Below are 11293 nucleotides of genomic sequence, written 5' to 3'. Positions count from 1 at the left end.
GAGGTATGACTCCTCTCACCTGTGGCCGCTTCCAGGCTGCACATGTGAGGTCCATGAACACAGTTAGGGAGGGCCGTGGGTCCGCCTCATCTCGCGAGCACAGACGTAGTCAAATGTGAATGAACCGGAAGTGACAAGTTTGAGTACTTTCCCTTCATTTTAATACAATTCATTTAATTGTAAGTTTTTAATGTTTAATTTCTAATGATGCCTGTGTTAACAATTGGCTCCCAAGACCCCTGAAAATTTAGCACTTAGGTTTCAGGAGCTGGAGCAAGCTGGCTCCAGCATCCACTGGTGATATCTCAACGCAATTACTTAAGAAACAAAATTTTTCCTGCTTAAGAGTCGAAGGAACAAAGGCAAGTGCAGAGTGAGGAAATGAGCAGGTGTCCAGCTCTTGTGAGGAAAGGAGAGGAAGAGAGTGCCCTGAAGAATCTGAGCACTGGAGCGGACACGGGGGTTTCAATGCCGCACCCTTCGCACGTGGTTGAACTATGCCTGCCCGCTGCGGGCTTGAGCTCGTGGGCCTGCACAGCCAGAGGCATGCACCCCTCAGAGCTGCTTGAGACGGGGTTACGTCCCTCCAACCAGTTACCCAGCCCCGCAGGCCCACCATGCTGAATCAATACTGGTATCGAGTTTACTAATTACGTATAGCAATAATAAGGACAAGAGTCATTCATCCACAGCAGCAGTTCACCCAGAATTTTTTATATATACACAGTATCAAGTACTCTGCTTTACTGTGTCAGAAATTTTAACCTGGTATTTTTGAAATCCAAAGACCATCTTTCAGACAGGCCTTTGAAGTGGGAAACAACATAAAAATCCCCTGTAAAACGCAGGTGCCGAGGTTAGTATCACAGACATGGCAGAAGATGATTCCATTCCTCAAGGTGGTGGTTGCTGTTGGGATGTGGCTGCTCTGGCTGCTGATACTGGCAGAGGCTGTGCTCTGAGGAGCCCAGGAGGCCCCTTTGAGGGCTCAATCGATTGGAAATACCCCCAGCACGGATGGCCCAAAAATGGCAGCATGGAAACCAAAGCCCTTGGTACGGAAAAGCCGGCCAGGGGGTCTGGTTGAGCCAGAGATTCGTGTTCCTGAGGAAGCCCCGTGGCTCACAGGAGCTGATTCTCCATATCACCCCACTGTGCCACCCTCCACTGGGCCTCCTGCCCCACCTGCCGCCTCCCTCTCTCGCAGACGTGGCGAGCATAATACAGCCTCTTTTCCGCTACTCATCTTCTTGAGAGAGGACTTCTTCCCTGCAGCATGACTGTTTAATGACTGTCTACAGGAGAGAAACGGCATCACGGCCGGGTAAGGCTGAACTGCGGGGGAGTCCGGGCATTTGGTGGAATTCTGCACGTTATCCTGTGTGCAGGCACTGGGTACTAGGGTTTGGAATGCAGGGATTTTCCTGTCTGTGATAAAATACCTCTGAGTCTACAGGAAAGCAGGCACACTTCTCTCAATCAACATACTAAAAAGTATAGGCTCTGGCCAGGAAAATGAAGCCTCTTTACTCCGAGTAGCCATCCTCCTAGTCAGCTCCCAAAGGCAGGCACCGGCTTGCTCTGAAGGCAGCAGATAAACAGACAGTACATTTGGGTACCATCCGAAAGATAATTGGCCATTTGCTTAATGCTCTCAATTTCTATTTCTGGCTCATGGATGTTCTCTCTCATTTTTTCTCGGCTGAGAACCCAACAAGGGCTCCACACTGAGCTCCAGTAGGGCAGGGCACTGAAGCCATTTCCACCCAACACCAGCCAGCCAGGGGGAGCTGCCCACAGCACGGTAAGGAGGGATTGGGGGCAGGCCACAAATACGGCCTCAGTCTACCCTCAAACCCCCTCCCAGTGTCCTGTCCATTGTTGTTGCCACCCTCAGACCACTTAGAGGACCACTTGAGGTCACTGCAAGCATGATGATGGCCCAGACACTTCCAAGACAGGCTGAATCAGAATATCTGAGCAACTGTGACACAGAAACCTGCATTGTAACAAACCCTGGATAGATCTGAAGTTTGAGGGCCACTGGGCACCCCACTAGAATGCAAGCTTCCAGAAGGGAGCGACTTTGCTTTGTTCATTGCTATCTCTTTAGCACCTCGGGGATAGCAATTAAACATTTTCAACAATTAAACACTTCTGGAAGGCACCTCTCTGGGGGAGAGTTCCCTAACCTTAACCATGAAGGGCTGCTGATCAGGTTAGAGCTGGCAATGTGACACTCATCCTCCCACTCCCCAGCCCTGCTCAGGGCAGACATCACCAATCAATTACAGCAGTCTTAATGCCTACAGCCCGAACACCACCACCCTGCATTCCAGGCTGCCACAGCAAACCCAGCAAAGTCAGTGCCTGAGAAAGCTCATCCTTGCCGTCTGGGAGTCACTGTGTTCCTGATCCTTCCCAGTTCAGAGACCCTGTGGACATTGTGATGAGGCTTCCAAACTGGCCCCACATGGGGACACCTGCCAGTGGGCGTCCTGATGCTGCTTTGAGGAGGGTAGGGCCTGGGCCTTCCCTGTGAGAAGGAGGCCTTCTGGTCATCACAACAGAACGCAAAGAGTGAGGGGCGAAGCCTGTGGCCCCAGAGAGCCACTTGCCTGGCCTTGGGAGGCCTCCACGTTCCCATGAATTTACATCATGGAGAATGAGAATCTCTGGCCACATATTTAAAGTGAAGGAGCACAAATGATTATCGTGGGCATTTGCTCAACATGATTTACCAGCCCCAGCCTATTTTGTGCCTGCCAGGTGCTGTTCTAGAAGCTGGGGACACAGGGTGAACGTGATAGGAAAGCTGCAGCCTACAGAGGAGCAATGCGCTCAACAGACTTCTCCCTGAGCCACAGGGACCTCAGTGGCGAGCCCAGCAAGGATGCCATCCATTGGCCTCTGTCGGCCATGGAACTCACGGATTATTTCTATTCTTTTTCTTAGAATTTTAACTGCATTCTTAATAGCAACTCACATGAGGAGGAAAATATTCTAGACTTTGCTTTAACATCTGATTCTCCCTTTAACCTGTCCCATGAAAACTGAGCCTGTTATTGGATTCTCCAGACTGTTTTCTTCATGGGAAATGGGGATAAGAATTTCTGCCTGCTGGGGAACCGAGCACAATATAACTATGAAAATGCTAAAAATATACCATGCTTCCCAAAGGAGTTGAGATCACCTAAAACAAATGACATAACCACAGTATAGTCAGTAAAGCAGAACTAGAGTGTGGAAAATCAGGACCTGGGGAAGAAAGACAGAGATACTTATGGGCTTTAAGAGGTTGAGCAGCAAAACCCAAACATTCTTGACATCAAGTGATGTCCAATTAATGAAAAGAGGGAGATCCTGACAACATACCTGACACAGAAAGTTCTTTTTCCTTCCAAAAGATAGCGTTGGCATAAGAGGAACATATTTCACAGAGTTTATGTAGGATAATTTGTCTCCAGAAGTTTCTGCATGTGTTCAGCCCTCTGTGGCAGCAAATAGCAGTCGGAATATTTGTAACTCTCTGCAGAGATCTTCAGAAGACTCAGCCCTCTGCAGTATGAACTGTGAGTAGTGATGGAGAGAGATTCTGTTTGTCAAAACCAACCAAGGGCAGGGACTAGCCACCGATGAGCTGGTGTGGAGGTGCAGAGAAACAGAATTTAACTGTGGCCATCAGAGGGATTTCTATTTCAGAATTACCTAGAAAAAGAATTCAATCTGGGTCAGAGGGTAGACTCTGGAGAAGTGGTCTTTCTGGAGAGGTGGGGGAGGGGCAAAGACTTTGTTCAGGGACCCGTGAGTATCAGCACTGCTTTCTCCCACCTCCCCTTCCAGGTCTGGGGTTTGCTTTTAGAACAGGGAGGACCAGAAGCAGGTAGACACCCAACATTCCCATACACAGCCACGTAACGTGGTCAACAGCACTGTCCTGCTGAGCCGCCCCCGCCCCCATGTGCTGGGCTTTGGGATGTCCCTACCATGGGCACATCCCGTCAGTCTGCTCATGTAGGCCACTGACCAAACTGCTGGCCTGCTCTCTTCAGAAGTGTCCAGGCAATGAAGGACAGTGAAGGCTGAGAAGGCACACTCCAGAGGCAAAGTGGACAGAGCCACAGGGCAAGCAAAGGTAACGCTCCAGGCACGCACGGGTCCCAGACAGGGGAGAAAGGCTGATCATTGGCATCTCTGAGAAAACTGACAAAGAATGATTAAATGGTAGTATTAATACTAAGTTTCCTGAGTTTTGATCATTATACTGTGACTATGTGATAGGAAAGGCCCTTGCTCTCAGGCCATATGGTGAAATATTTAGGAATAAATGACATGAGGACTCCAACTCTCTCTCAAGTGCATCAGGAAAAAAAATGGCATTAGCTACGCACACAGAAAGTGATGCTAGGCTGGAATGCACACAGTGGGTGAATGAAGCTAAAGGGTATAGAGGTAAATTGTCTTAAACTTCCTACATACTCTTTACCCTCATTCTCCAGTTGTGTTCTTTTTGCCCCACCATTTTCTGTGTGCACATATGTAATATTATTTTGCATACAATTCTTGTCAATTATATCTCAATAAAACTGGAAAAACTGTTGAGAAGGCAGATCTCATGTGATCCCTTACCCCTCTGCCCAAAAAAAAGGCAGAGAAACTACAGCCCTCACCCAGGCACAGGGTCCGCTAGGCTCACCAGACGCTCTGGCAGAGAAGCACACCACCAAAGCACAGGCAGGAAGGGCCGAGTCAAGCAGGCCCAATTCCCTCCCAACACTCCCCAGCCTAATAACTCAGCCTGACACCCTGGGGAGGAGGGAGGACATCAGTGTGTTACTTCCGAGAAGAAAAAGTCATGAGGGAGGGAGAAGGGCCATGACGATGTCTGCAGCCATCACCAAGGCTCCATTTCTAACAGACAGCTCTGTCTCCGCCAGCTGGCACATCGGTGGCTCTCTATAGCCTAGAGCCAAGCTGTCTGAGGTCTCTCCTTATCTCCTTAGGAATGCATGCTTTACAGTGAGATGGCCAAGTCTAATCCTTAGCTTTAATCAAGTTCATCCAGTGCCCGAGCGGATAGGGACAGCGTGGGAGCCATTTAAATCACACAGGCTGCTGCCCCTTGGAGAGAATGGGGGTGGGGGAATGGGTTCATTCATGTAGGTAATGGCTTCCCGCTTCATCCATGCTGCTGCAAATAGAAACCATCATGTATATAGGCCACATTTTCCTTATTCACTGTGAAATAAGTCAGACACAGAAAGACAAGTATCACATGATCTCATACACGTGGAATCTAAACAGACTGAACTCACAGAATGGAGGAGAATGGTGTTACCAGGGGCTGGGCTGAGGCAGCGGAGGCGGAAAGGGGAGCTGTTGGTCAAAAGGTACAAAGTCAACAGTTAAGCGGGAGGAACGGGTTTCACTGATCTAGTGCACAGGCAGGTAATCTTAGTGAATAAAAATGTATTATATATTTTTACATTGCTAAAAGAGTAGATTTTAAACGTTCTCAACACACACACACACACGATACTCATGTGAGGAGGTGGCTCTGCTAAGGCACCCGCAAGCGCATGCACACCTCGCCACAGCACACGCCCCACAAACTTACACGATTACTATTTTCCCACTTATTTTTTAAAAAGAGAGGAGAGGGCTTATGATCCTGATAGCATGCACATTTTGTGATTCTGAATGTGATTATACTGATGAAGCATAAAGCACTGTTTACTCTGTAATAATCCACACACGCCTTGTCCCTTGGACATCCCAGTGGTACGGGTGAAAAAGGCCCTGAACACCCAGGCCCATCCAGACTTGCCTCTTGCCGTAAGGGTCACGGCTTATCTTCCCAGGAAGCAATGCCACAGCATCCAGAAGTTCGTTAGCAAACAGCAAACGATGCTGAGTCAGGGAGGTAGGGGGTTCTTCCTTTTGAAATGAATAAAAGACTTCCTGCAATTGCTGTGCTTCAAACGTCAGGTACCGTCTCTGTTTACCAAGGTGTTTAAAAGATTGCTCATTTTCTCTAAGTTTCTAATAGCATAAATTATCTTACTGCTCTAAATAAAGAGGTTATAATGTATTATTTTAGATTTTCAGCAATCACATGCATTTAGCAGTTACACATATTAGTTACACATATCTTTCAAGTGACTTTGAAAGATAAATACTGGTGGTTAGAATAATGCCACGCTTGCACTTGTTTTATTAAACAGAAATCCAGATCGCAATGGCTCTATTCCAGTCCTCTACTCTCTGAGTGTCCAATTAACTAGAAAAAGACACTTTTCCTCATTTAAATAGAGTCTGCTCCATATTAATTCCAAGGGGTTATACATTGGTCACTATTTCCAAATCCTGTAATAAATATGGTGAAGCCGCGGTTTCTGCTGGTGCCCTGGTGACTCCCCAGGCTCATGGCTCCCAGCACTGCGCAGGCCTCCTGCAGTCCCTGGAGAATCTGCCTGAGGGCTTTCCCAGCAATGTGGGGTCGGGACACAAGCAGCCCTTGGCTGATTACAAGTGGGAATTGGAGGGTAAACAGCCCCACTTCCTGGCCCTTGGGCTGGGAGGACCCTTATTATCTACCCCTCTCCCCATAGCTGAACCCTAGCTGCCCACAGCTTTGTCCTGGCTCCTTCCCACTCCCCCTACCTTCAGGAAGGTTGGAGCTTCCTGAGATCAGCTCCCAGATGAGCTACTGAGAGGTGACAGTGTGCTAGCAGCCCTCACTCTCAGTGCCTCCTCTGCCTCAGCGTCCACTCTGGCGGCGCTTGAGGAGCCCTTCAGCCTGCCACGGCACCTTGGGAGCCCCTCTCTGGGCTGGCTGAGGCCGGAGACGCCTCCCTCTGCTTGCAGGGAGGTGTGGATGGAGAAGCGCGGGCAGGAACCGGGGCTACGTGGCGATCGTGGGCCAGTGCGAATTCCAGCAGGCGCGGGCTCCGCAGGCCCCGCACACTGAGTGGCCGGCCGTTGCCATTGGCCCAGGGCAGTGAGGGGCTTAGCACCCGGGCCAGCAGCTGCGGAGGTTGCGCCGGGTCCCCCAGCAGTGCCGGCCTGCCGGCGCTGCACTCAAAAGTTCTCGCTGGCTTTAGCTGCCTCCCCGCGGAGTAGGGCTCGGGACCTGCAGCCCGCCATGTCTGAGCTCCCCGCCTGCGGTGGGCTCCCTACGTGGCCCAAGCCTCCCAGGCGCCACCCCCTGCTCCGTGGCGCCTGGTCCCATGGACAGCCCAAGAGCTGAGGAGTGCAGGCGCGGCTCGGGACTGGCGGGCAGCTCCGCCTGCAGTCCCGGTGCAAGATCCACTAGGTGAAGCCAGCTGGGCTCCTGAGCCGGATGGGGACTTGGAGAAATTTTATATCTAGCCAGAGGATTAGATGTGCACCAATCAGCACTCTGTATCTAGCTAATCTGGTGGGGGCTTGGAGAACTTTTATGTCTAGCTAGAGGATCCTAAATACACCAATCAGTCTCTGTGTCTAGCATTCAAGGTTTGTAAATACCACCAATTGGTACTCTGTATCTAGCATAACTCTGTATCTAAGCTAACCTCAGTGGGGGACTTGGAGAACTTTTCTGTCTAGCACTCTGTGTCTAGTCAAGGATTTAAACGCACCAATCAGCACTTGTCAAAAACGGACCAATCAGCTCTCTTGTAAATAGACCAATCAGCTCTCTGTAAAATGGACCAATCAGCAGGATGTGGGTGGGGTCAGATAAGGGAATAAAAGCAGGCTGCCGGAACTCGCCAGCGGCCATGAGCTTGGATCACTTTCAACGCAGTTGGAGGTTTGTTCTTTCCGTCTTTGTTTCCATGCTGCTTTTATGAGCTGTAGCACTCACTGTGAAGGTCTGCAGCTTCGTTCCTGGCAGCGAGACCACGAACCCACCAGAAGGAAAAGGTACCAAACACATCTGAATGTCTGAAGAAACAAACCACAGACATACCATCTTTAAGAGCTTTTAACACTCATCGGGAGGATCTGTGGCTTTATTCTTTAAGTCAGTGAGACCAAGAACCCACCAATTCTGGACACACTATCATTCTCCAACCTTGTTACCCACTTTTGTGGGAAACTCACCTGAGTTACCCACCAGTTCCCCAAAAACGATCTTTGTTGTCTTGTAGTCAGCAGGCAAAGAGGAGGCTCCCAGTGTGGGGGAAGGGAGGAAGACCAGAGCACAGGGTTTTGAGTCCTGAAGGTACAAGCAAATCTTTCCATGGGAGCAGGAAGGAGGAAGCTGCCATGCGCAGGTCTGGGATTCCGGGGTCCCTGGAGCTGCAGAACTTACTCTCTGTCCTGGGCCAGGAACTGCTCTCGAGGGTGAGTAGACAACTGACAAATCTTAGTAGAAGCTCTGAAAAACCGCTTCCCTTCCTACTTTTCTTTCCAGGCTTTCAGCAAATACCTCCCGTGCAGAGACTCGTGGCAGCCATGGCCTGTGTAGGACAAAACTGGTGGATGAGGCAGTACCGCCCTCTTTGTGGGGGTAACAAGGCCTCTGCCCCATCTCTTGCTCTCTCTCAAGCTCGTCATCACTCCCTGGACACAGGCAGCATAGAGTGAGGGTGCTTTGCAACCGGGCTCCTGGGCTTTCCGCACCAGCCTGCTCAGCAGTTATTTTTCACCTGCCTCCTGCTCAGATCCCCAAGATCACGCAGTTGGTCCTGGGAAGACTCCCACCAAGAGCCAGGGTAGCACCGTCCAGCCAAGAGAGAGAGGGGTTCTCAGCCCGAGAGCTGGGCAGAGGCCTTGTCCTCGCTGAGGCTGCCTCAGCAGCTGGCCCGGAGATAAGGATTTGGTTTATCTGAGGGGGGATTCTTGGAAGGACCTGAAAGGGAGTGAGGAAGGGAGGGAAGTGCCACAAGGAAGGGGCCAAAGTTAAAAACCAGGAGCAGGAAATCAGTAACACCGAAGCCAGTGGGAGAACGAGCCTGGAGTGGTCACCCTTGGGAGACTTGAGGTCTGTGTCTCAGGGTCTGTCCCCGAGTGCCAGAGAGCCAGGCACCCGGGCTGGATCCAGCAGCTCCAATAGGTTTGCAGCTGTGGGCAGCTTCCCGGGGCCTGACTTTCCAGCCCTTCAAGAGAGAACCCTGAGAAGGAGCAGATGGTAAGAGGTCATGGGCACGTGCCAGACCCACAGCGCTGTGGATGCAGGGACAGAGACGTTAGGTCTGGAGTGCAGATACATGTGCACTACGCTGGCTCTCCCGACCCCGGGAGTGAGATCATGAAGGGAGAACCTCAGGGCATTGAGATATTCTTGCATCTCTTTTCATGCCTGCAGGGTCAATGCGGGATGAACTGCATGGGCTATCATTGCTTTCTACAACAGCGCAGGGGCTTCGGCATTCACCCATCAGTAGGAAATCAAGCATCAGCTGTGTGCCGGGAAGCCAGGGTGCTGTGGTCTACACGTGTGTGTGTGTCTGTGTCCCTCCAAATCCAAGGTTATGGTATGAGGAGGTGGGGCCTTTAGCAGGTACTTAGATCACCATGGGGAGCCGTCATGAGTGGGACTGGTGCTCTTATGAAAGAGCACTGAAGGGGCTGTTAGCTCTTTTTGGTGTTTCCACCATGGAAGGCCTCATCTAGGAGGAACAGGCGCTCACCAGCCCCTGAATCTGCTAGTGGCTTGACCTGGGACTTCACAGACTCCAAAACTGTGAGCAATATACGTTGCTGCTTATAAATCCCCCAGTCTCAGGTATTTTGATACAGCAGCGGGAGCAGATTAACACAAGGAAAAGTCCCAGCATCTGACGTTAGACAACTGACCTGGTCAGCAGTTCTCAAAGTAGGCTCCCAGGACCAACAAGGTATTACCTGGAAACTTTGGAAATGAAGCTCTCAGTCCCCACCTCCCAGACCTCTAAACTCTTAAAGGAGCTGCGACACCTGTTCACAGGCCCTCCAGGTACTCTGAGGCAAGCTGGCGTGGGGAGCCACTGAACCAGGGAGATTGGGGAGGTCTTCATGAACTGTGGGAGGAAACCAAGGGGAGGGCAGGCTGGCCACTGAGGCAGCCTTTTCACATCGCTCCCCAGGACCTAACCCTGCCGCCCCAGTGGTTGGTCGGACATGGAGATACTAACTGGGTCTTAAGGTGCCTAGGACAAGAACAAGAGAAGATTACATCTCAACACCGCACAGGGAAGGATTGAAGCAATCTCTTACACCTTGGGGAAGCAGAAAGAACGTTAAAAAGGAAAGTAAAGCATGCACATAGCCCAAAACTTCCAAGATTGCTGAACATTTTCAAATAAAAAGTGAAGGCCTTTCTCTTGTTTTCTAGGCTCATTCACTTCTTAGATGTCCTTTTGAGAAAGTTCTGTGCATGTGCCAACATAGGTATTTTATAGGGTGAGTTATTTGTTCTGTTTTTACACTGTTCTCCCTTTTGTTATTCCCTTAAACACATGTCTTGGAAATATTTCTGTATTGGTAGAGAGAGGGTCATTTCATTCTTCCTGTATGTTAATAACTTGTTACTGAATTGTACACATAAAGAAAAGTGAACAAATTATAGTTTTACCCTCTGAAGAATTGTCATAATTTAAGTAATCTCTTAATGATATGTAATTTTTCTGTTCTGGTTTCATTTTTGCAACAATATTTGTAAGTGTTTCTTTTTTCTGGCTAACTTATGAGTACAGCCACCAGGTCAATTCCTGGCAGGGGCACTGCTAAGTCAAAGGGTAGCTGCATTTTTAACTTAGATGGATATGGCCCATTAACTTCCCAGGGCAGCCTTCTGCCACTTACACTCTTGTTGACAATTTACAAATGCGACCTTTTCCCTATGCTCACAGCAGGCACCAGTGTTATTGCATTTTAATTTTGCTACTTTGAAATTATATCTTTTGTTATTTTATGTGTTTCTGTAATTTTGAGAGAAATTGAGCAAGCCTTTTAAAAAATGTATTTATTGACCAATTTCATTTATAGTCCTGTGGGCTTTTCAGTCGGGTTTGTAAATGTTTTTCTTACTGACTGATGAGCACTCTTTGTAAAATGTGTTGCTCAATGAAGCCTACAAGCCTTTTCCCACTTGGGTTTCAAATATTTTCTTCAGTCAATTATCCCCTTTTTCTTTAATTGTGGGTTTTTGTGTCCTCATGATTTTATTTCTAGTCAAATATCTCAACATTTCCCATTAAAGTTTTCAAATATATGTCCTGCTTAGGCATTTCCCATTCACAATTATAAATAAACTCACCTTTTAAATTTCAGAATGTTTTCATTTCCCTCTTGTACACTCACATCTCTGATGATACTTCTGGAA

At 49.1% G+C, this 11293-nt stretch overlaps 1 long non-coding RNA gene across 2 annotated transcripts; it reads left to right on the top strand.

Annotated features, from left to right (window-relative positions):
- Positions 1–7770: 7770 nt before the first annotated feature.
- Positions 7771–11087, top strand: LOC108522403 (uncharacterized). 2 transcript variants are annotated; one of them, XR_001883451.1, is made up of 4 exons: positions 7771–7908; positions 8238–8331; positions 9296–9925; positions 10056–11087. It is a non-coding gene; the product is annotated as an uncharacterized LOC108522403 (long non-coding RNA). The 2 variants fall into 2 exon arrangements; XR_001883452.1 differs by lacking the exon at positions 7771–7908 and having other exon boundaries at positions 7941–8331.
- The last annotated feature ends 206 nt before the right edge of the window (positions 11088–11293 follow it).

Source organism: Rhinopithecus bieti, unplaced genomic scaffold, assembly GCF_001698545.2.
Source record: "Rhinopithecus bieti isolate Rb0 unplaced genomic scaffold, ASM169854v2 scaffold_56174, whole genome shotgun sequence".
NCBI classification, from domain to species: Eukaryota; Metazoa; Chordata; class Mammalia; order Primates; family Cercopithecidae; genus Rhinopithecus; species Rhinopithecus bieti.
This window is presented reverse-complemented; position numbering and strand designations above follow the sequence as displayed.